We start from the raw sequence: 26,508 nt of genomic DNA, 5'->3' as shown, positions 1-26,508 counted from the left end.
TTCCCTATTTCTTTTCCAGAACTTCTTTATATTCTGTCTTTTCTCACTGAGGATGGTATCGTCTTGTTTTCTTCTTTTTGGACCCTCAGCACTTAGCACACAGTGTCTGACAAACTGCATGCATGCATGTTTACATGCGTGTAGGTACCTATGCCTCTTTCTCCCTCTCCCTCCTCCATGTCACTCCCTATTTCTCTCTCTCTGTCTTTTTCTATCTCTGTTTCTGTCTTTCTCTGTCTGTCTCTCACTCCTTTATAGAAAATAGCTATTTTTTTGATTCCTTATCTCCTGGTCCAATACTTACAATTAGCAAGTGCTTAAGGAATGTTTGTTGAAAAGAAATTTGTTGAATTCCTTTATAAACTCTTTTGATATTCTGATATATAAGGCAACCTATAAGGATAATGAATTGGTGATGCTGAAAGCACGTATGAAAAACTTTTTGCTATTATGTAAGCTGAAAATTTTGCATAATTAGAAAAATTATTTTAATGACAATACCCAATGAGTAAAATGTACTTTTCATTTAAAATGTAACATTTTGAATTTTGGATTTCTCCAAGACAGATTAATGCATTAATACCTATTATCTCAGTTCTTGGTTGTACATAGTAAAAGCATAAAAAAAAATTAGCTAAAATTTCAATGACATTTCAATAACTGATGAAAAAACCTATCGCTCAAGGCTGCTAGGAAAGAAATCATGTTCTGAAATCATACAGGTAAGATTTATTAGTCATAAGCTGAAAACACTCCGCTTGTAAACATGATTCTCATTTTTTTTGTTAGAATTAAAAGCAAATACATTTAAAATCATCATGTTCTGATAATTTATTATTGCTGTTCCTACTGCAACTGATACACAATGACTTTTTGCTGTTGATAATTTAAGTTCCTCCATGTCTTTTTAAAATGTCTACATTTCAGTATTAGTTACATACATACCATGTTAGAGAGTTCATGAAAGGGATTTAGTTTCCTGGAATAATATTGGTAGACTGTCCAGGTTTCACAAGCATACAACAATGAGGTCAGCACAATGACTCTGTAGACCTTCAGTTTGGTAGGCAGTGTAATACCTCTTTTCTACCACACTTTCCTTCAGAGTGCCCCCAAAACACTAAACTAGCTCTGGCAATGTGCATCAACCATCTGTGTGTACATCCCTGGAAAGTATACTGCTAAGATAAGTGAACTTAACCATATCATTCAAAATTTCTCCATTTGCTGTAACCAATGGTTCCATATATGGATGATGTGCTGGCTGGTGGAGAATTTCTATTTTCTTGGTGTTAATTGTCAGACCAAAATTAGCACAAGAGTCAGAGAATCTATTGCATCTTAGCTTCAGAGGCTTCATTGGGTGCACAATCATCAGTGAATAAAAAGTCCCACACCAACCCTCTGTCCACTTTAGTCTTGGCTTATGACTTTGAAAGTTGAGAAGGATTTCAATAGATGGAGGTTGGGGAAAAAGACATGAAATAGGGGAGTGAGCATGTATGGGTTAGAAACCACATAAACAAAAGCATAGAAGTGGGTGTTGAATAGTTTAGTTTGAATAGAGTTTAGCATATGTGGTAGCTAAGGATCTTAGTGGATAGAATGCATAATGTCAAACCAGGAGTTAGTTCAAATCTTGCCTCAGATACTTACTAACCATGTGACCTTGGGGAACTCACTTAACTGATCTCAGCCTCAGTTTCCTTCTCTGTAATAGTGCCTACCTCTCAGAGTTGTTATGGTGATCAAATGAGATAACCCAAGAAGCACTTAGTAAACCTTAAGGTTCTGTATAAGTGCTAGCTGTTATTAGCCAGAGAGGAGTGGAGTGAACCTGAAGAAAAGTAGAATTAATTTATCTAATTGATCTAACTAGAGATTGCAGTGTAGGACAAGATCTTTTATCTTGGCTAGTAATAGGAGTAATAGGAGTTAGAAAACCAACAGGATGGGATGATAACTGAATTTGCTTGTTAGCAGTAGGAGAAGGCCTTTGAGTAGATAGAATTTAGGTAGTAAAGGAGCTTGCAACTGTATATTATCTTAATGAATATTAATATTAATTAATAATATTAATAAATAATAATAATAATAATTAATATAATATTAATGAATGCCCTGCTCACAACAGTTGTGCATTTTTTGGGGACTCCTTGATGATGACTTTGGCCTCTCCTGAGAAAAAAAGGGATGAAGATAGCAAAAAGTCTCTTATTGACCATGAATCTGCTTTAATTTGGCTAGTATAGTACATAGAAAATGACTTGAAGTCAGCAAGACCCATGATTTCATCCTGCCCCAGACACTTATTATGTCATGCTGGGCAAATCACCTCACCTTTCTGGGCCTTATCTGAAAAATGAAGACATTGGATGTGATGATTTCTAATGATCATATAAGAAATTGGTTCATGGTCCTGAGGTGTGCCTGAGCTGGTTTAGCTGCCTCTCTCTTTCTATAAACAAATGATAAGATAAGATAAAATCTAAGCTTTCTGTCAGAAGACCTGGCAGATCCAGGCTTTGCAATAAACTAGATGGGGATTAAATCCTGAAGGGAACCTGGTACCTAGAGATGCTGGAATCTTGAATTTCAAGCTTCTTAGATTTTGAATAACTACTTAATTGCTGGAGCTATCTCATTAGGCAATGATTAATGGATTTTTATCACTCTTTTGGTTACCTGAACTACTGTTACTAGGGATTGTTGCAATTTGCAATTTTAATTGATTTGGTATTACTTATTAATACAGGCAGCCCATAAATCTAAACTGTTTATTTATATGCAAATTGTTTAGCCCCCAGGGAATACTGAAAAAGCACAGTCAAAGCTATACTAGACAGTCATAACTGTGGCAGGATTTTATAAACAGCCAATGGAATGAAATATGAAATAATAGGAAAACTGTTCTAAGGCCTGACTTTAATTGTTCTGTCTGGGAGACCTTAGGCAAGTCACAACTATTTTCTGTTCATTGTCTCTTAAATAATGTACGTAAAAGGCTTTGCAAACTGTAAAGCAAATTGTGAATACCAGTTGTTATTATTAATTTATCAAATAAAGAATTTAGACTAGATAATCTTTAACACTGCAGGCTTTATCAGCCTATGAGAACTTAGAGGCAGGAAGAAAAAGAAATAACTAAAGCCTTACTTTCCCCATATAAGGAGTGGTTGCTGCCACCCAGCTCCAGGACATGATATTACATTCCACGAATATAGTGCCAAATGCTTTCTTCCTGAACTCCAAACTATGCATCTCTATACATTAACGATGGCAGGATATCAAAAGCTGTAGTCCAGAGGCCATTGAAAGTAATTCTTTTCAGAGGAACCCATCCCATGTAATTTGACGCAATTGAACTTGTCTTTAACCTTTTATCATGATGTATGTGATTAGGCCATTGAAAGAAGTGGTTTTCAAAAGTGTGATTAAAACACTTTGAGGAAATAATTTCTGTTTTCAAGCACCTTGTAGGCATTTATTCAAGTATGTGTCCTTTCCTATCAAAAGGAGAGCAGGAAAATGGAGGAAACTTAACTTTTAAGCATTGTCTTGGATTTTGACTAGGAATCAGAGTCCAGGAGAGCAGCACTTACAATTCTAGCAGTTTCTTTCTTTCTTTTTCTCTTTAAACATAATCATGTCCGCATACAAAGAGGAACAGTAAAAGAAAATTGTATATGAAACTCTAAATGTCTATTATATACAGCTTTGATTGTTTTTTTTAAAATGTATGATAAATTTAGCATGAGAACTCCGTTACTGTCCTACTTGTCTTTCTTTTTGTATTTTCTTCTGCTTGATTTAATGTAATTTATAAATATTTCATTGATATTCTTTTAGGTGGTACAGTGGGTAGAGCACCAGGCCTGGAGTCTGAAAGACCCGAGTTAAAAACTAGTCTCAGATACTTAGTAGCTGGATAACTCTGGGCATGTCATTAATCTCTTTGTTTCATTTTCCTCATTTGTAAAATGGGGATGATAATAAGAGAACATACCTCCTAAGGTTGTTGTGATAAACAAATGAGATTAAAATTATAAAACACTTAGCACAGTGCCTGGCACATAGTAAACACTATGTCAGTATTGGCTCTCACTGTTATTATTACTTGTTTTTGTCATCATTATTACTACCTTCCCTTTCTACTTCTCCCTCTCCCCAATAATAAATTCTCTCTTTTGTAACAAATAAATATAGTCAAGTAAAAAGTGATCAATTCATTGTATGAAATGTATATCTCTTCTTAATCTTTAGTTCATCACTTCTCTGTAAAAAGGCGAGAATTATCTTCCATTATCAGTCTTCTGGAGTTGTTGTTTATTCTATTTTTCAGATGTCTTAAAACCTTTTAAAGTCTTTTTTTTCCTTTACAATGTTGTTATTGTATAAATAGTTGTACTTGTTCTGCTTATTTCAATTTGCATCAGTTCATATCTTTCTACATTCCTCTGAATCCATCCATTACAATATTTTCTGAGGTACAATATTGTATTACCTTCAGATACCATAATTTGTTCCTCCATTACCTAATTGATGCGTGAACTCTTCATTTCCAACTCCTTGCTATAACAGAAAGGGCTGCTATAATTATTTTTTGTACCTATGGAACCTTTTCCTCTTTATCTCTTTCAGGTAAAAACCTAGTAGTAGTATCACTGGGTCAAAGAGTATGAACAGCTTAACGAATTTTATATTATTATTCCAAATCTGCAGTTAGAACATTAGTGCACTTGTCTTCCATAGCCTTTCCAAAAATTTTTCTTTTTTTTTGATCATCTTTGTCAGTCTAATGGGTATAAGGTGGAACCCTAGAATTGTTTAATGTGAATTTCTCTTACTACTAATAATTTGGAACACCTTTTCATTTAGATGTTGATGAGTTTGCATATCTTCTCTTGGGAATAGTCTGTTTTTATCCCTTGCTCCTGTATCTATTAGGAAATGGTCTTTTTATGTGTAAATTAATTTCCTATGTATTTTTAAAATCTCAATTAAAACATATCAGTTCTTTGTTTTAAAAGTTTATTGCAAAGATTTTTTTCCCCAGTTAACTGTTTCTTCTAGCATTCTAAGTGCCTTTTTTTTGCTTTGTGAAATAACTTTTTTTTCAGTTGTTATCAGTCATGTTCAACTCTTTATGATGCCATTTTTGGGGTTTTCTTAGCAAAAATACTGGAGGGTTTCCCATTTCCTTCTCCAGTTCATGTGACAGATGAAGAAACTGAGGCAAGCAGGGTTAAGTGATTTGCCCAGGGTCAGACAAGCTAATAAGTATCAGAGGACAGATTTTAATTCAGGAAGATGAGTCTTCCTGCTTTCAGGCCCAGCACACCATCCATGGCCCCACCTAGCTGCCTTTTAAGTTTAACATAATCAAATTATCAAATTATTTTTACTTCCTATGATCCTCTCTATTCTTTGTTTGGTCAAGGACTCTTCCCTTAACCATTGTCAATATCTCCTTCCCTCCTAATCTGGTTTCCTTGATATCCTTGATATTCTTGATGTAATCTTCTATGTCTAGGTTCAATATCCATCTGGAGTTTTTGTGTTTTATAGTGTCAGATGTTAGTGATGAATGTTTAGGACTGCAGGGACCCCAAAATACTGAGGTTCAGGGCAGAATTGTCTGGAAAGAATTCACAGACTCAGGAAGTCTTCTAGTTAAGTAGCAAAAATTTATTATAACACCAATAAGGGCAGGTAGAGGTCCTTTTAGGAACTCGCATCCTAACAGGAGTGATGCTAAAGCTTATGTAGATAAAGTTAGTCCATTCTGTGCCAATTATGCTAATTAGGTGGTGAATATATAGTTTTTGTACCTTGGGAGCTTGACCTCTGGAATATATATGGTGATTGTGGGAACAGTACATGGTAGTTTGGCTTGTACAACTTGGTCCTGTTCATACAAAAGAAATTCTACAGAGGTCAGTTTGTTTTTATAACAGGGGCCCCTCTATTGCCAGAGATAGGGTTTTTGGGTTGGGGAGAGACATGGTCCTATTGCTGGGGTCTGAGCACCCCATCATTGGATTAACCCTAATTTCTGCCAGACTGCTGTCCAAATTTCCTAGACTTTTTGTTGACTAGTGAGTCTTTATCCCAGTAGTTGGGGTCCTTGGATCTATGGAGCACTATGGTACTATGTCTGGTTGCTCTTGATTTTTGTGTACCTTATCTATTCCACTGATCAGTGTTTCCATTTTTTAAAACACCGCTAAATTGTTTTGATAATTATTGCTTTGTAGTTTAGATTATGATTATTTTGTTGTAGTTTTTGTTAATATTTAGTGCTAGACCCTTTTCTTCCACTTTAAAAACTTATCTCCTTTGAGATTCTTGACTTTTTGTTTTGCCAAATGAATTTCAGTTTTTTTTCTAATTCTGTAAAGGAATCTTTTGGCAATTTTTCCTATTTTTCCCCAAATAATTTATATAATAAAACCTATTCTTCTTTGAATGTTTGATATGACTTATAAGTATATCTGGTCCTGAGTCCTGTTTCTTCCCCTAACCTCTTCCTCTTTGGAAGGTTTTTGTGATTTATTTATTTTCTTTTATTTAAAACTTCTATTTTTTATTCTCTGCAATTGGATATTTTATATCTTTGTAAATATTCATCCACCGAATTCCATTGGTGAAATGATTTCTGATAATTCTCTTTATTTCTTCTTCATTTGTTACTAGCAAATTGGCTTTCCTTTTTTTTTTTTTTAAGGATCAGATTCACTAATGGTATACCTATTTCATTAGGTTTTTTTGAACAGCTCATTGTTTTATTTACCAATTAAATATTTTTTTTAAAAAAGGTCTTTAATTTTGTTTATATTTTCTTTAATTTTTAGAATTCCTATTTTTTAAAATTGAGGGTTTTTTCGTAGTGCTTAAGAATTCATTTTCTTTCTCTTTTCTTTATGGAAGTGTTTAAATATATAAAATTTAACCTAAAGATTATTTTGATTTTATCACAAAATTTTAGTATGTTATAATATTGCTATTTTCAGTGATGAAATTATCTATTGTTTCTACAATTCTTTTGGGTTGAATGATTTTGTTTCCACTTAAGTTTGAATTCTTTAAATGTTCTTTACTGATTATAATTTTTATTGCATTCTGGTCAGTTAAATATATGCTTAATATTTCTACCTTTCAGCATTTGTTAATGAGATTTTATGCCCTGGAACATGGTAGTTTTTATAGAGGTGCCACACAGAGTGGGAAGGAGAGGAGGAAGTGAACAGAAGGAAATAAACCTACTATTTGCTAGGCATCATGCTAAAACACTTTGCAAATATTGTCATTTGATATTCACAACTTGGCAAAATTGGTCCTGTTATTATCACTCTTTTATAGTTAAGGACATAGATGTAGACAGAATTCCCCTGATATCTTTGACTTTTTTGTTCTTTCACATGTATTTTATTGTTATTTTTTTCTAGCTCTATAAAATAATTTTTTGGTAGCTTGATTGGTATGGCATTGAATAAATAAATTAATTTAGAATTGTAATTTTTATTTTATTAGTTTGGCCTACCCATGAGCACCTGATATTTTCTTTTTAATGTTTGTTCATTTATTTTTAGTTTTTCAACATTCATTTTCACAAAATTTTGAAGTCCAGATTTCCTCCCAGTCTCTCCCCTCCCCCCACCCCATAATGCCTTGCATTCTTTTTACCCTTTCCCTCAATATGTGCTCCCTTCTATCACATCCCTCCCTTCCCTTATCCCCTTCTCCTCTATTTTCTAGTAGGGCAAGATGGGTTTCTATACCCCATTACCTGTACTTCTTATTTCCCGATTGTATGCAAAAACAATTCTCAACATTCATTCCTAATATTTTGAATTCCAACTTCTCTCCCTTCCTCCCTCCCCACCCATCCCCACTGAGAAGGCAAGCAATTCAGTATAGGTTGTATATGTGTAGTTTTGCAAAAAAAATGTCCATAATAGTCATGTTTTGTAAGACTAACTATATTTCCCTCCATCCTATCCTGCCCCCTATTTTTCTATTCTTTCTTTTGACTTTGTCCCTACCCAAAAGTGTTTGCTTCTGATTACTCCCTTCTTCCATTTGCTCTCCCTTCTATCATCTCCCTCACCCCACTTGTCCCCTTCTTCCCTACCTTTTTGTAGTGCAAGATATACTTTCATATGAAACTGAGCGAGCATGTTATTCCCTCAAGCCAAATGTGAAGAGAGTAGGCTTCCCTTTTTCCCTCTCACATCCTCCCTTTTCTCCTCAACTGAAGAAGCTTTTTCTTGCCTCCTTGATGAGTGATAATTTACCCCATTCCATTTCTCCCTTTCTCCTCCCAATATATTCCTCTTTCACCCTTCAATTTTATTTTATTTTTTAGGTATCATTCCTTCTTATTCAACTCACCCTGTGTTCTTTGTCTATGTGTGTCTATGTGTGTGTGTGTGTGTGTGTGTGTGTGTGTGTGTGTATAATCCCTTCAACTACCCAAATGCTAAGAAAAGTCTCAAAAGTTACAAATATTATCTTTCCATGTATTAGTGTAAACAGTTCAACTTTAGAAAGTCCTTTGTTTTCTCTTTCCTCTTAACCTTTTCATGCTTCTCTTGATTCTTGTTTGAAAGTCAAATTTTTTTTTTGGCTCTGATCTTTTCATCAAGAATGGTTGAATATTCTCTATTGCATTGAATGACCATTTTTTCTCCTGAAGTATTATACCCAGTTTTGCTGGGTAGGTGATTCTTGGTTTTAATCCCAGTTCCTTTGACTTCTGGAATATCATATTCCACATCCTTTGATCCCTTAATGTAGAAGCTGCCAGATCCTGTGTTATTGTGATTGTATTTTCACAGTACTCAAACTGTTTCTTTCTGGCTGCTTGAAATATTTTCTCCTTGACCTGGAAACTCTGGAACTTGGCTACAATATTCCTAGGAGTTTCTCTTTTTGGATCTCTTTCAGGAGGTGATCTGTGGATTCTTTCAAAGTTTATTTTGCCCTCTGGTTCTAGAATATCAGGGCAATTTTCCTTGATAATTTCATGAAAGGTGATAGCTAGGCTCTTTTTTGATCATGGCTTTCAGGTAGTCCTATAATTTTTAAACTGTCTCTCCTGTATTTATTTTACAGGTCAGTTGTTTTTCCAATGAGATATTTCACATTGTTTTCTATTTTTTTTATTCTTTTGGTTTTGTTTTGTAATTTCTTGGTTTCTCATAAAGTCATTAGCCTCCATAAGTTTCATTCTAATTTTTAAAGAACTATTTTCTTCAGTGAGCTTTTGAACCTCCTTTTCCATTTGGCTAATTCTGCTTTTGAAAACATTCTTCTTCTCGTTGGCTTTTTGGACCTCTTTTGCCTATTTTTAAAGGTATTATTTTCTTTGGCATTTTCTGGGGTTTCCTTTAGCAAGCTGTTGACTCACTTTTCATGCTTTTCTTGCATCTCTCTCATTTCTCTTCCCAATTTTTCCTCCATCTCTCTTACTTGATTTTTAAAATCCTTTTTGAGCTCTTCCATGGCCTGAGATCATTGCATATTTATTTTTGAGGTTTTGGATACAGAAGCCTTGACTTCCTCTGATGTTATGCCTTGTTCTTCCTCATCTGAAATGATGCGAGAAAATACCTGTTCACCAAGAAAGTAATCTTCTATAGTCTTATTTTTTTTCCCTTTTTTGGCCATATTCTTAGCCAGTTACTTGAATTATGAGACATTTGTCAAGAAGAGGGTATATTTTGTGGACCTGTAAGTTCTCACTTCCTCCAAGGGGGAACAATCAAGGGAGAGGTGTTTACTCCTCTCCTGATCTGTGCACTGGTCTGGAAGCAACCGAAAACTTTCCTGCCCAGAATCTGCAATTGAACTCATTCCCTCACCACAACTGCCTCCAGCTCCACAGCCAGTATTCCTCTTCACCCCTGGGTGGAGCTCAGGGCTGAGAATCAGATTAGTGGCTCAATTCCCCCAGGGGCTTTAGGCAGAGGTCTCCCAGGACTGCCACTCAGGGCTGAGATTTGATCAGTCTTTCAATTCCCCCAGGAGCTCTAAGTGGAAGGCTCCAAAAATGGCAGCTGCTGCTGCAGTGCCCACTGCCAGAAGTCCAGACTGCACTCTCCTTCCTGGGTGAAGGAGCCCTCCCACTGACCTTTGAAGCTGTCTGTGGCATTTGTGTGTTGAGGAATCTGGGAACTGCTGCCAGTGGCACCCTGAATCCTGTTCTGGGTCCTGTCCCCATTGGTCTCCACACTGATCTGGTCTGCACTCTACATGCTGATCTGGTCTGTGCTCTGTACTCTGGTCTCCAAAGACAGTCTTTACCAAATTTACATTAACATCTGGGTCCTAGAAGTTATTTTTTTCTTCCTTTGCTATGATCTTTATTAATTTCTCTTTAGGTATGACATGGTTTCCTTCTGGGTTCCTTGTAGAGTCCTGAAGCTGCCTTTATCCAGTGTGTCCTTGGCTCTTAACACAGGTGTAACTATCACCCACTACTGTTCCAAGAATGCTGCTGGGATCCCCAAAAGAGGTAAAAGATCCTATTGCCTTTTAAAGTTCCCAAGGTTGTCTTTCAGCCAAAGGTTTATGGGGGGAAGGGGAGAGGGAAGGAGAGAACTGCTTCCACTACTAAGCTAGCCTGACACTTTAATTCTGAGCAACTGATATTTTTCCAGTTATTTATATGTGACTTTATTTATAGGAAAATTGTTTTGCAATTGTGTTCATATAGTTCCTGGATTTGTCTTGGCAGGCAGATTCCCAAATATTTTATATTGTCTATAGTTTTTTAAAATGGCATTTCTCTTTCTTTTTCTTGCTGCTTGGCTTTGTTGGTAATATATAGAAATGTCTATGATTTATATGTGTTTATTTTATATTCTGCAACCTTGCTAAAGTTGTTAATTATTTCAAGTAGTTTTTTAGTTCATTCTTCAGGATTCTCTAAGCATACTATCATATCATGTGCAAAGAGTGATAACTTTGTTTCTTCATTACCTACTCCTTAAATTTCTTTTTGTTTTCATTGCTAAAAGCTAACATTTCTAGTATAATATTGAAAACAGTGGTGATAATGGCCATGCTTGTTTCACTCCTAATCTTATTGGGAATGATTCTAGCTTATACCCATTACATATAATGCTTTCTGATAGTTTTAGATACATATTACTTATCATTTTAAGGAAAACTCCATTTATTCCTATGCTCTCTAGTGTTTTTAATAGTAATGGGCACTGCATTTTGTCAAAAGCTTTTTCTGCATCTATTAAGAAAACCATAATATCTGTTAATTTTGTTGTTGATATGGTCAGTTATGTTGATAGTTTCCCTAATATTGAACCATCCCTGAATTCCCTGCATGATATAAACTCCATGTGGTTATAGCTTATTATCCTCACAATAAGTACCTGCAATCTCTTTGCTAGTATTTTATTTAAAATTTTTGCATCAATAATCATTAAGGAAATTGATCTATAATTTTCTTTCTCTGTTTTGCCTCTTCCTGGCTTAGGTATCAGTACCATATTTGTACCATAAAAAGAATTTTTTAGGACCCTTTCTTTGCTTCCCCCCCTACCCCCCAATTGTCTATGTAGTATTGGAATGAATTGTTCTTTGAATACTTGGTAGAATTCACTTGTAAATCCATCTGGCCCTGGAGATTTTTTTTAGGGAGTTCATTGATGGTTTCTTCAATTTCTTTTTTCTGAAATAATGTTATTTAAGTATTTTATTTTCTCTTCTGTTAGTCTGGAGAACTTATATTTTTGTAAATATTCATCCATTTCACTTAGATTGTCAGATTTGTGGGCATACAATTGGACAAAATAGTTCCTAATTATTGTTTTATTGTTTCCTCTTCATTGGTGGTTAATTCACCCTTTTGATTTTTGTTACTGGTAATTTGGTTTTCTCCTTTTTTAAAAAAATCAAATTAATCAAAGGTTTACCTATTTTATTATTTTTTTCATATAACCAGCTCTTAGTTTTATTTATTTGTTCAATAATTTTCTTAATTTCCACTTTTATTAATCTTTCCTTTATTTAATTGGGGATTTTTAATTTGTTCTTTTCCTAGGTTTTTTGTTTTTGGTTGCACACCCAATTCATTGATCTTTGAGTTACAAGTATCATTTTCCCTTATAGGGATGTAAGTAGTTTAATCTTTCTGAATAACATTTTTTCTTTTCCTGTTTACCTTGAGTCTTGTATTTGAAGTTTAAATTTTCTGTTTAGTTCTAGTTTTTTCATCAGGAATGACTACAAGTCCTCTATTTCATTGAATTTCCATCTTTTCCTCTTGAAAGATTATACTCAGTTTTCTTGGGTAATTGATTCTTGGTTGTAATCCAAGCTCTTTGCTTTCCAGAATATCGTATTTCCAGCCCTCCAATCCTTAAATGTAGAAGCTACTGAGTCTTGTATAATCCTGATGTCATTCCATGATATTTAAAGTTTCCATCTGGCTGCTTGTAGGATTTTTTCCTTGCCCTGGTACCTCTGGAATTTGGCTGTAATATTCCCTGGAATTTTCATTTTGGAATCTCTTTCAGGAAGGATCAGTGGATTCTTTCAATGACTATCTTACCACCTGGTTCTAGGATATCAGGGCAGTTTTCCTTGATAATTCCTTGAAAGATACTATTCAGGCTCTTTTTTTTTTTTTGTCATGGGTTTCAGGTAGTCAAATAATTCTTAAATTATCTCTCCTGGATCTATTTTCCAGGTCAATTTTTCCAATGAAGTATTTTATGTATTCTTATATTTTTTACATTCTTCTGATTTTGTTTGACTGATTCTTGTTGTCTCATATGAGACATATGTCAACATATGAGTCATTAGTTTCCACTTGCCCTATTTTGATTTTTAAGGAATTATTCTTCAGTTAACTTTTGTACCTCCTTTTCCATTTGGCCAATATCATTTTTTAAGGGATTCTTTTCTTCAGTTAGTTTTTCCTTTGTCTTTCCTTTTCCAAGCTGTTAACTCTTGAATACCTCTCATTTCTTTTCCCAATTTTTCTTCTACTTCTCTTACTTGACTTCAAAATCCTTCTTGAGCTCTTCTAAAAAGACTTTTGAACTTGAGACCAATTCATATTCCCCCTTGAGGTTTCAGATGTAGGTATATTGACAATATTGTCCTCTTCTGAGTTTGTATTTTGATTTTCTCTGTCACTATAGTAACTCTCTATGGTCAATGTTCATTTTTTATTTTTGCTCATCTTTTTTTTTTTTTTGACTATTTTCTGGAGACACTGTCCCAAGTATTTTGTGCTTGAGGCCAAGGACCTGGTCACTGGCTTTGTGCACTGGGGCCTCAGATGCTGGTGGCTGGAAGGTATAGGGGTCTGGCAACTTACCTGGTGCTAAGCTGAGGTCCTAGTAGTGGTATACTGAGGCCAAATGAGGTCTTTCTGCATTTTCCTAGGGTTACACTGAATCACATGGTGGTCTGGCTGTTGGAAGACACCTATTTGCCCTCAACTGTACTGAATCACCTGGAGATCTGGTGACAGGAAGATACCTAACTGCCCTGGGCTGTACTGAAGCACTTGGAGGTCTGACCACTGGAGGACACCTGCCCACCCTGGGCTGTGCCAAAGCACAGGCAAGTCCAGTTGCTGGGAGGATACCTGCCCACTTAGGGCTGCACTGAAGCATGTGGTGGCTCTCCAAGCTAGAGTCTGCTGGTTCCTCAGGTTATGCTAAGGCATGTGGAGGCTCCTGGTATTGGCATTTGCCACCCTGGGATGAGAATCTCCCCCTGATTTGCCAAGGTGGAGCTTGTTCATGGCTTGCTCAGATGCTTCCTGTCTTGGTCCACTGGCTCTACTGTTCCAGGATTTATTCTGGGGCACTATTTTATCTTTGTTTTGAGGTAAATATAGGAGAGTGACAGCAGTTTACTGCTTACTACACCATCTTGGCTCCCAGAAATTCTAAGATCAAATTTCTAAGGCTAAAGCTGCCTCTCAACCCTAGCTGTCCCCAAGGCTTGTTGTTTGTTGATTCCATAGTGTTGACATAGAGGTGTTTGCACTTCACTCAAATAAAATTTCTGCCCCTAGAGATCAGGTCTTTCCTGGGATTTTCTTAGATTGTTTTGGGAGAACAACTGCTTTATCTTAACTTTTATTTATTTCTGTTACTCTACATTCCCTCTGAGGTAATGTTCTGTCTTTTTCTTAGGAAGAAATTTGGAGAGCTGAAAGTTTTCTGACCTGTTTTGCCACCTTTCCTAGAATCCTCTCCTCCGTTTTCTTTCATCAATATTTTTATTTACATGGTTGTAGTCATTTATGTAATTTACTTCTTATTTCTCTCTGCATCAGTTTATAAATACCTTCCCACTTTTTTTTCTGAATTTCTTATTCTTACATATTATGTCACAATATTTCATTACTTTCATATGCCAGTTTTTTAAAGTCATTCCTTACTTGATGGACATCTACTTTATTTTCAATTCTTTGCTATCAGTGTGTGCTGCTAAGAATATATTAGTATATATTAGACTTTTGTTTCTGTCTTTGACCTCTTTGGAATATAAGTCCACTAATAAGGATCAGTGAATCAGGGAACATAAAACACTTGATCATTTTTCTCATATTTCTATAATATGACACTCAGAATTTGGACTAAATCACAGTTTGATCAATAGTGTACAAGAGGAGCACTGAGAGTTTAAGTGACCTGTTCAGGACCACACTGTCAATGTTTATCAGTGGCAAAACTTGAACCCAGGTTTCCCTGACTTTGGAACTGGCTCTCTAGCCACTACACAGCACTGCTAATGTAAAACTTAAGAGACTGGCAAGTCATTGTTCTGAGTTCTTTTCCTTTGAAGACCGTTTTGGAATTAGAGTCTTTCTGTCGGTGACCTACAGAACTTTACATATCTGCAAAAAGGGAGTGAGTAGGTTGAGCTTGATCCATTCAGGTTTACAGCTCACTGAACAGTGATTAACATTTAAAATGTGCGCCAATGTGCTTCTAATTAAAGTTGAATAATACAAAACTTTGAAGCTCTTTGTTGCCTTTGGAAATAATAAGAGATAGAGGCTTCATGTCACGAAAAAGTGATTAAAGTCAATGCTCAAACTCCCTTCCCCTCGTACTTTGGAGCTGCCCTGAATTATTCTCCAGTGAAGGTCTTTGCAGCTGGGGCATAGGGTAGTCAAATTTCTTGTACTTACTTCAATTGGTATGTAAATTAGCTTGGATACAGAAGAATTAAATCACCTTGCTCCTATCAGACCTGAACCTTTAAGTACAATGTTGACCTGAGGTGGTGGGAGAATACAGTAGATTTTCCAGGCAGTTCATGGTTCCTTAGAACCAGAAGAGACTTTAGAGATGTTTGATTTCTAAAGAGATCATATAGTAAATGGTGAAACAAAAGTTATTTGAATAGGAGCACTGGTTTTCTCAGCTTGCCTTCTTTCTTTGTATTTCCCTCCTTCTCGTCTTTAATATCTGCTGTCATACCATAAAAATGAGTGCTTGTTGAATTAATATTAATTATACTGTCAATCACATCATGTCTTCTATGTACACATTGAGGTATAAGTATTATGTCTCACCATTAAGAAAGCTTTTAAGTAAGTGCTGTCCTTGCCATTTTCCCCTCCCCCTTCCAATTTAGGCAAAATACAATTCAGTGATTCATTTATTCAGCAAGTAAACCTACAGAGTATTGAAAGCTGTGCTAGGCTCAGGGGGAAATATAAAGTTTTGAAAAGACATAGTTACTGTTCTCGTGAGTAATGATAATAATAATAGCAATTATTATTATTGATAGCCAACATTTACATAGTGACTTAATGTTTGCAAAGTATTTTACATATGATTTATTTTATCCTCACCACAGTACTGGGAGGTAGGTGTTATTGTTAGTATCTGAAGAAACTGAGACTGATGGAGGTTATGACTTGCCCAAGGTCAAACAGTTAGTGAGTTTCTACAGTTAGACTTGACTTAAGTCTTCCTTATGCCAGATTCAATATTCTAGTCAATGTACCACAAAGGTGCCTCATGGAGCTTACAGTCTTGTAGCAGGACTATGATGCAAACATAGATTGCAATAATACTTGACACTACATGGAGATATGAGAGAGATGCAAGCCAAAGAAAGAGTTATGTGCATTGCAAAGGCTAGGAGGTGTAGAGATTAGGGAAGACCTCATGAAGCAAGTGGCATTTGAGTTGCACTTTAAAGAATAAGTAGGAATGAAACAAGTGAAGAGGGGAAGGAAGGGCATTCTAGACTTAGGGGACAGTGAGCAAAGACTTCATTGTGGTTCTAGGGTGATTCTGTGTTCTTCAGGGCTATGAATGACTGTGCAGCACAAACTCTGGTAGGTTCTACTGTGTGGACTGGGGATGGATTTATATCTGTTTTAGTTAAGTTTTACAAAACTTATTCATTAATAGAAAGCTGACTATCAGGTGAATATATATTTATGTTCTCTTATACCTGCTCTATGTGTGTGTTCTATGTGTTCTATAAATATGCACACATATATATATATGTGTTTTTATGTATATATATATATATACGTTAGTCAAATTTCTTGTGGTTTCTTCAATTAGTATATAAATGAGTTATCTTGGCAAAGATACTGGAGTGGTTTGCTATTTCCTTCTCCAGCTCATTTTATAGATAAGAAAATTGGGGCACCCAGGGTCACGGAGGCTGGATTTGACTCCAGGCCTGGTGCTTTATCTACTGTGCCATCTAGCTGCCCATATAATCACAGATTTTTTGATGAATTAAAGTATAATGTAGATAATAATATGAGTACTTTAAGGTTTGCACAAAGCACTTGTATTAACTCACATTGAGCCATTTAATAATTTTGTGAAATAGGTATCATTATGACCTTCACTTTATAGATGTGGAAACAAAGGCTGAATAAAATTAAGTGACTTTTTCAGTGTAAGACTGCTAATAATTACCTCAGGTAGGATTTGTACTTAGGTCTTCCTGACATCAGATCCAACATTCTTTCCACTATACTTCCTGGGTATTTGACTTCATACAAAATGGGTGATAAGCTTTAAATTCATAGGTTTGGATTTTTTTTTATGGTTGATTTAGAACATGAATGAGATTATTTTCTTATTTATTTTCTTTAATTATAGTGGAGGTGTTATGTGATGGAGGAGGTATGATGAGGAGGAAAGGTTCAAGGAGCACAGGTTTAGTGTTTCTCTGATGGGGAATCTACCACCTCCCAGGTTAGACCCATTCTCTTAATCTCTTGGGAGACATGTTCATCAGGGAGGGTCTGATGACTATGGATCAAAGATAGGAGTTCAAACTGAAAGTAAAAGAGATTTATTAGCATGTTTAGGAATCCATTTACACTGATAACAAATCCAGGATTCCTAGAGTGCAGATTTGGTTTTCATCACCCTTATGACCCATTTAGAGTAAGCAGCCAATCAGCAGCATTTTATGGAAACAGAATAGAAAAGTAAAACTATTTCATAGAAAATGAGGTGTAGAGAAAGAGAGGTATCCATCAGTGGGGGAAAAGGGAGTATTTGGAATGCAAATGGAAGGATTTATTTTGAAAATAAGAAAATAATCCCTGTTCAAGGTCAGAAGACAAGGGAAAGATATAAAATACTTTAATAACTGTGAAAGCTGTCTTTTTAGAAAAATTTAGAGAGTTTAGAGAGAAAAATTTAATTATTTAGAGAGTTATATGAGGCACTGAGATAACATTTTAAAAGAACTTTGCAAACTTTAAAGTGTTGTATAAATGTGAATTGTTTATTATTATTTATATATATTATTTATTATTATTAGTGATGTTACTATTTTTAGAGGTGAGTCTGGAATCTTCCTTTTCCTGACTCAGATCAACTATTGATCCCCTGTTCTATGCTCCCTTTCTTCAGAACATTAGCCACATTTATTACCTTGGAAAATAACCCAATAAAACTGTGTTATAAAAAACATCTCGCTATAGGACAGATTTGATTATACTGTCGGGCACATCATGTCCTCTGTGTATGCAGTGATGTATAAATGGTGTCTTTATCTCAGTGTTACAAGAAAATCTTTTAAGTGGAGTGTTAGCCTTTCCTTTCCTACTGCCTTCCCCAGTTTGGGATCCAAAGGGAGTTTGTTATATCTTGACTCTGTACTTTTAGTAGTTTATGCCTACTTGCCATATTTATTCCTCAGAGTTCTGTGGTGTCTAATTCAATTAAAAAACCATTTATTAAGTACCTATTATATATAAAATCCTACACTAGGTACTAGAAATAGCAAAATTAGAAAGGATATACTTCTTACTCTTAAAAGATTTGTGGTATTATAATAGGGGGAGAGATAAGTACATATATAAATATATTAATGTGATTAAATTCATAAGAATGGACAACCAAATAACATCATAGTCAAGACGGGTCTTAGATGCCAAACTGAGAAATTTGTATTTTATTCTATAGGAGTAGATCTATATAATTAGAGCTATCCTTTGTGGGCAAGATTATAGTAGTGGTTGTATGAAGGATAGGTCAGGTTAGTGGAAACGATACAGAGAGAAGGATGGAGAAAGTTTGGAAGGTATTACTACAGTACTTCAGGCTAGAGCGAAAGAGGAATTAGAATTCAGTAGGAGTGGATATTGCAATTTTCATTTTGCTTGTAAATAATGCAAAGTCTAGGAAGTTTTGCCAACTGACCCACATTGGTTATTCTGTGACTGATTTTGTGAACTTTTGATCTCTAGCTTTCAACTCATCATTATTTTTTCTAGAATACTTATTCTAGAATAGTATCTTAAGGCTACAACCTTCATAAGGTGATTGATACATCACAGTTTTCTAGAGGGATAGTACCTATGATTTTCAGACTGATGCCTTTTTTAGGATATAATTTATCTTTGCTTAAAAGAAGTCGATTAAAGAAATGGAAGTAACTGGAGGAGAGAAAGCAGCAGAGATCCAACTCTGAGAGAAGGGAAAGAGACCCCGAAGATGCAAACACATCTTGAGTGAGGACAGGAGGTTGGAGAAGGGAGGAATACAGATCCTCACAAGAGAGATGAGGTGTAGAGAGGGGAAAGGCTCAGAAGGAAAACCTAGGAAAGATTAGGCCTTCAAATAAGAGGACAAGTCCTCCTCTCCTTTCCCTTCTCTTCCTTCTCCTCCTGCTCCCTCTCTTTCTCTTCTTCTTTGTTCTACTATTTTCTCCTTTTTTCCTTCTCATCCTTTTTCTCCTTTTCCCCTTTTCTTCTTTCTCCTCCTCCTTCTCCTCCTCTTCCTTTTATTCCTCCTCTTTCTTTTCTGCCTGCTATTTCTAGTTTTTCTCCTCTAATTTTCTCTCTCATCCCTTATAATAATTTAAATAATTTTAGAAGTTCAATAATTTGCTTTCATTCTCGTTAAATATTTTCTTTATATTGAGAACTCTGGCATGCTGCTTCTGAAGCAGAAAGGATAGATGAAATAGTAGAGAGTTGATGCTCTAGCTAACTAAGTAAATGATGAGAGTACCAAGCTGCCCCTGATAATTTCAGGTCTCATGGTCTAGGTACTGAAAGGAGTGTTGTGATTTCTGAGTCTCTGTCAGTGACCTTTGAAATATCATGGAAGACAGGAGAGATTCTATAACACTGGAGAACAGTAAAGCCTGAATTTCAAAACAGGGAAGCAAATAGAATCTGCAAATTATTGAGTTGAGTTTTTTGCAAGGCCCTAGAATAGGAATGTGGTTTTTAAGCCCTGGATAATAGTCCTTTTTATCAGTTAATCATCTGGTTTCAAAGTTGCAAAAACAGAAAATCTTGTCTGGGAGCCTCTGCTTTTGATCCCAATAGTGCCCTGCAGAAATGGCTTGTTTTGCTCCATAAAGGCTGTTGACAAAATGTGTATTTGGGATGTTTAAAGTATACCAAAGACTCCTTAGGATAAAAATTCTCTTTGTAACTGTTCATGCGTTAAAGTAAAGATGCTAAAAATGTAAGATTATCAATTATAATTTTACTAAACAAAATGTGATCTAGAAAGCAAAGGAGAATTCATTTTCATCTTGGAAAAATAATTCAGTTGATCAAGAGAATTAAGCAACCAGCCTGTAGAAAGAGTTCCTCTGTGCTGCTTGAGAAACAATCTTGTTTTTTCTCTGTTTTTCTTCTTTAGTTTCCTACTTTCTGATGTTGTAAAGCATTCCTTTGTTGAACTTTGGCTAAGATAGTTATTCTTCTTTTAATTTTGAGGTTATAAGGAATGAATATTGGGGAATATATTTGAAATTCTCTCCTCTCCCCTTCTCTTCCTTGGTCTCTGCCCTCTCTTCCCCTTCTCTCCCCTTCCATTGCCTTCCTCTTTTTTTTTTTTTCCTTGACATCTGGATCTATGATTTCAATCTGAGTGAGGAATTCCTGATTTGGAAATTTCATCCACCAGTGCTGGTCGAAACCAATCTGTAGTTTATAGTCTTTCCTGGGGGTACTGAGAGTTTATGTGAACTATCTATGGTCACATAGATAGTACATGTCAAAGGCACTAGGATTTAAATCTAGGTTTTCATGTCTTGAAGGCTGGCCCTCTATGCACTATGTATAACTACCTTTTTTTTTTTTTTTTTAGATTCTTAGGTGCATATTATAAATTGAGTACCTTTCTTTGTTATTCAGGATTTGACTAAATAACTTTGTGAATCATTTATCTATTTGGGTTCTATTTCTTTCTGCGTTTGCTTATATTAAGATATTTTGTTGTCCTACCAAGTGTCAAATTCAGAGAGCAAGGGCTAAGTTTACTCTTCACTTACAAGAAGTACACTATTGATAACATAATGAGTCCCTAGCAATATTACAATTCTGGTGAAAAATTTGGAGGTATATTTGAAAATTTAAAATTAAAATATACATGTGTCAATCATCTATCTAAATGATTGTGATTTAATTTTTAAAATGCTTTGGGGATTGAAAATTTAATTTAACAATACTTTTAATACACATATGTATAAAATGTGTAATACATATACCTAAATATATTTCTCTTTTTATTATAATTTAGTCATATAGGGCATGTTGGTATAATGCAAGTGTAGGAACGTCCCTTTGTACAGAGAATGTTTTATTACTTCATTCTTGTTCTTGTTATCTATGTTATTTCTTGTTTTAATTAAATATTTTTTGCTATTGGATTTATGTATCTTTTTTAGGTCTAACAATAACAAAGATAAAAAGCAATTCATCATATGGGAGCTTCGCCCATGTGTTGAATAATTATTACCTAAATGACTATGTTGAACGTGAAAGTAGCTAAGGAGTCCTACATGTTTAATCTTTAAATAACAAAAATTATCAGAGCAAAATATGCTTTATTTTTTCTACTCAATAGATAGTGAATAAAAATCAATAAATGTGTGAAATGAAAATCTTTTGTTTTGTTGAATTCTCTTCTCCTTCCCCAGTTATTCCAATCTTTATTACTTATTTTATTTTTTTATAAGTGAACATATATTATAATGCCCTATGGTAGAATTGGGGAGGAGCTGAGGACAACAGAACTACTGTAGCAGTTTTAGGTTACATCCAAATGCAAATTATTTAGTAACAGACTTCATTAATTAGGGGCAATACAGCCAGTAAACCCCAAGTAAATAATTTTAATTATTATCAATACAAACAATGAAAACTAAAAGCTGACTTAAATGAGAGCTTTTGGTAAGAACTTAATTACTCTGTGAAACTCCACGATCATCAAGATCATGCATCCTTTGGAATTTTCATCACAGTGAGCCTCCCAGCACTGAGAGATAGAAAGCAAAGTTCAATTGCCCATCCTGTTTCTTCAAGTTGCTAGTGCCTGTGCCCCTAGTAATATGTACTTTTGTATATTTATGCATATACACATACTGCTTTATAATTATAATTGCACATATCTTGTATTTAATTTTCCATATATCTATTGCTTTGCCTCGATAGGATGCAAGTTCCTTAAAGGTAGGGACTGTTTCATTTTGTTCTTTTTATCTATTGTTTCTAGAATTTAAATGCTTATTGAATTTTGAACAAGGATTTGTTCCAAGGATTTGTTCTAGGATTTTCCTGTCACTACTACTGTTTTTTTCTTTTTTGGTTTGCCTGTCCTATCCCCTAGACTCTGAGGTTCTTTTGACTAGTCTCCTGCCCAGTGTCAGGTTAATTTCAACTTTACATAGTCCTTTAAAGTTTGAAGTTCATAAAGTGTTTTCCTTGAGGCAGCTATGTGGCACAGCAGACTTGAAATTAGATAGACTTGAATTCATGTCCAACAGCAGACACTTACAAGCTGGGTGATCCAGGGCAAGTCACTTAACTTTTGTCACCCTCAGTTTCCTCAACTGTAAAATGGAAATAAAATACCAGCTACCTCACAGGATTATTGTGAAGATCAAATGAGATATTTGTAAAGTGCTTAGCATAGTGCACAGCACACAGAAGGTGCTTAACAGATTGATGTAGCTTTCCTTTCTTCCTTCCATACCAGCACCACCTGGTCCATGAGCTCAGACAAGCACCTGCAGGACCCACATTACAGTCATGAAGTCCTATGAATCAAGCTTCTTTCTTTGTTGCTGTTGGCCCACATTAGCATAAGTGTTGAGATTTGCCCATACCAAAGTGGGTCTCCTATGAGAGGAGGCCCTGGCACATGTGTCTAGTTTCTCTCTTCTAACAGGATAAAGAAAGTTTTTTGCATATGACCACTCATCTCTTAGGTTTTATTTTTTTATTTTATTTTTCAGAGTTAATTGTGGTTGTGAGTTCTTTGGTACTTTGAAAGTTAACAGTGGTTACAAAACCTCTGTGACTCTTTGGTCAGTTGTTTTCAGTGTTGACAGTATGCACTTGGTTTTTCCAAGAGTGGTACTATTCCAAACACATTTTTTCACTTCATCTTTGTAGCAAAGTTTGATGGTGACTGACCAGATTTAGGGGATGAGTCATCCAAATTGGTCGCCTTCTGTTTCTGTATGAATCAAATCTTTTTTTCTTTTTTGACCTTTTCCTTTATTGTTGGCTTTTGCCTATCAGTCCCAAATTTTCTCAAGCAGCAGCTACTGCTTATATAAAAAGAATAATACAATATATGATGTAAGTGAAAGTGTTTTGGATTTAGAGTCAGGCTTGTTATTACTTACATAGTCTTGGGCAAATCACTTGAACTCTCTGGGACTCAGTTATTTTCTTTGAAATATAGGAAGGTTGAATTAGATTATCTCTAAAATTGTGTCATCTCCATATCCTATAATCCTAAAACTCCTATTCAGGTAATTTTCCAACAAGGGATGTCCTTAGCCCCAGTGGTACAGTAGGTAGAATGCTTCCTGGAGCCAGGAAGACTTGAGTTCTATCTGGACTCAAACACTTACTAGGCATGTTAGCCTAGATAAATCATTTAACCTCTCTCAAGTTCAGTTTTCTCATTTATATTTTTTTAAAAAGTGGAAATAATAATAGCACCTACCTCCCAATATTGTTTTGAGGATTAAATGAGATAACATATGTAAAGTACCTAATATAATGCCTGGCACATAGTAGGTACTTAATAAATGCTTGTTTCCTTCCTTCCCCACACAGGCAGACATTTCTGAACCTCTTTGCTGGATTTTGTACTGGGCCCAGAATTTACATTATTAAAACTTAAGCTGAGCATCGTTTTCTGTTTCCATTTAAAAAGAGAGTGTTATTTTCCCCATGAAATAAAAGTACCAGGCCCTGGATCTGTTACCTTTTCTGATATCTTCTGATTTAAAGACTGGGATTTCCAGGGAGACTAGTGAGACAACCAGGGAAGGAATTTCCTGGTCTGAGACATTAGATGCAGTGTGAAAAATCAAACTAGATTCTACTAATTCTTTTCCTATACAGAAAATTGTCACACATTTCTGTGGAATTCCTTGCAGTGTACAGGGCAAAAAAGTTGTTTCTTCCTGAACCTAAATTCTGTTTCCAGCAGTGGCTGTTGGGACACAATAAATCTCCCATTGATTCAGATAGTGAAAAACTTTATTTCGCAAGGTGGAAAGAAAATGAGCATAAATTTATAAATGTAATTTCCAAAGAGTCATTTTTCTGATTTTAGCTTCACTCTGATTAATATCATGTACTGTTAGCAAACTAAGTGAGGGAGCAATTATTTGCTATCAGATTCTGGATTTGGGAGAGAAATGATGGTATATTGTGCATAATTTTTACATCATTAAAAATTAAATCCCATAAGTATAATGATTCAAACATCAAGCCCCAACAGTATCCAAAGATGATAAACTATGGAATACAAAAAATAATTTACTAGGTAATGTTGCAATATTTTCTGTATCTCGTCAGATTTTCTGGGGGAGAAAAGGAAAAGCAGTTTTTATATCTTTGGCAGCATGGTGTAGAGAAGCAGCTGGCATAGCGGATAATAGAGTAAAATTCAAATCCCACACATTCTGGCTTTGTGACTTTGGGCAAGTCACTTAACTTGGCAGTGTTTTAGAGCACTCTAAGATTACTAATTGAAGACCAGTTGTTCATTGGTAGAGGGAGTTTCTTCACCCACAATTCCCTATACCAGTGATTGTCAGGAGGACTGAAAGAGCTTTTGTTTATGTGGTTGTTACTATTATTGTTAAGTTGACTAGTGACGTCCAACTCTTCATGATCCCATTTGGGGTTTTCTTGGCTAAAATACTGGAGTACTTTGCTATTTCCTTCTCCAGCTCATTTTACATATGAGGAAACTGAGGCAAACAGGGTTAAGTGACTTACTTAGGGTCATGCAGCTAATAGGTTTCTGAGCCCAGATTTGGACTCAGGTTTACCTTCATGTCTGTGCTCTACCTGCTGAGCCATCTATGTGGGTATTAGAAATTAAAAGGTCTTAGTATTATTATGAAAATAGTTTTGACCTTGTTGAATCCCTGATAGGCTTGTGGGGATTCCAACACAGCTCTAATCCACACTTTAAGAACCACTGTTCTATACCAGGGCAATCACAAGTCCATAACAAAAAGTGTTTCAAATCCGTAGTTAGCTGGGGAATTAGAAATTAGAAATCTCTCGCAGCTGAATAATTTTGGTTGGTCTTTTGTTATACAATCAAGTCCTTGGGTGCCTAGTAAGGAACAGTACTTAGTCAAAATTCTTCAGATGTTCTATTATGTAGGAGGACACACCAGAGTTTTGTTGGTCATTGTTTTTAAGACTGATGCTATGGGACTGTCCATCAAGATGACCATTTTATATCACATTGTGTGTGACAGAGTAAAGAGTTTGAGCAAAATTTCTACCCTCACCTATTTTATCCCTGTGACATCTAAGAAGATCCATTTACATATAATGCGGTATAGTGGGGAGATCAACGACTCTAGAGGCTTAGGACCTGAGTCCAAATCTCACCTTGGATACTACCTGTGAAGCCTTGGACAAATCAACCTCCCTAGATTTCAGTTTCCTCATCTTTAAAATGAAGAGTTGGATCAGATGGCCTGTGAGTCCCCCTCTAGCGAGAGCTGTGATTCTGTTCATATATATGTTGGGAAATAATGTATAATTGAGTTGCAGGGGTGGTGATAAGACAATTCCCCCAAACCTGGGAAAGGCTGCTTATCACCAAAACTTCCTGGGACTCATTCATCCAGACTCATTTCATGGGAGCAGCAGAACTTCTCTGAAATCATATCTCAAATGAACCAAATGGAGGGAGACTGATATCACTGTGTTGATGGAGTTGTAGCAAAATAGCAGCTATATTGAGCCTGGTTCACTCCATCTCTACACTAATGAAGAACAGGTATCAGGAATGCTTAGAGCCCCACATAGTCTGACCAATGAATAAACAATTGGCTATCAAGATTGAAGTTTCCTGCCAACTATAGCAGCATCCTCCCTACCCTTACTGGGGTGGTTAAATGAGCCTAGACAGAACAAAAGGAAGTCTTAGCTTTTGTTTATTATAGGTATGCATCACTTTCTGTGAACTTGAACAAATTATCAGATGTCTGTGTTTCCTAGTTTTTCTTACTATGATTTCTTAGCTTCTTTCTAAGGCATGACAAATGATGTTGCTGATCAAAGTATCATTAAAGTCTTGGGCAATGTCTTACCACAGATAAACATAAATTTAGCATCAGGTGGCTTTTTGCAAACTTTCCATGTACCTTTGGCAAAAGCTTACAAATACCATTTTTTTTTTTTAGTAACAAAAGTAAAAATCATAAGATAAGGACTAGATCTGTGATTTCATTGGTATAGGTACCTCCCACACAAGGAAATTTGCTCTAATGATGAAGTTTGGTACCTTCTCTCCAATTTACAGTCTTAAGAGCGCTGCCTTTAGAGCACTGAGAGGTTAGGTGACTTGCCCAGGGTCACACAAGCCAGTATGTGCCATAGGAAGGACTTGAGTTCAGTGTTGCTCGCTTTAAGGCTGATTCTCATCACTTACTATGCTGCCACTAATATTAACAGCAATATCATGAAAAAAGGAATATTAATAACAGCAGCAGCAGCACAAACTA

At 35.6% G+C, this 26,508-nt stretch overlaps 1 long non-coding RNA gene across 1 annotated transcript in view; it reads left to right on the top strand.

The window, feature by feature from the left end:
* LOC140505882 (uncharacterized) overlaps nt 1–17,731 on the top strand; it is a 53,167-nt gene extending 35,436 nt beyond the window's left edge. The window contains exons 4-5 of the long non-coding RNA XR_011967695.1: nt 10,419–10,519; nt 13,420–17,731. This is a non-coding gene — a long non-coding RNA (uncharacterized lncRNA). The remainder of the gene's footprint in view (nt 1–10,418; nt 10,520–13,419) is intronic.
* Nucleotides 17,732–26,508: the final 8,777 nt, after the last annotated feature.

The sequence above is a fragment of the Notamacropus eugenii genome, chromosome 1, assembly GCF_028372415.1.
Source record: "Notamacropus eugenii isolate mMacEug1 chromosome 1, mMacEug1.pri_v2, whole genome shotgun sequence".
Classification (NCBI taxonomy): domain Eukaryota; kingdom Metazoa; phylum Chordata; class Mammalia; order Diprotodontia; family Macropodidae; genus Notamacropus; species Notamacropus eugenii.
This window is presented reverse-complemented; position numbering and strand designations above follow the sequence as displayed.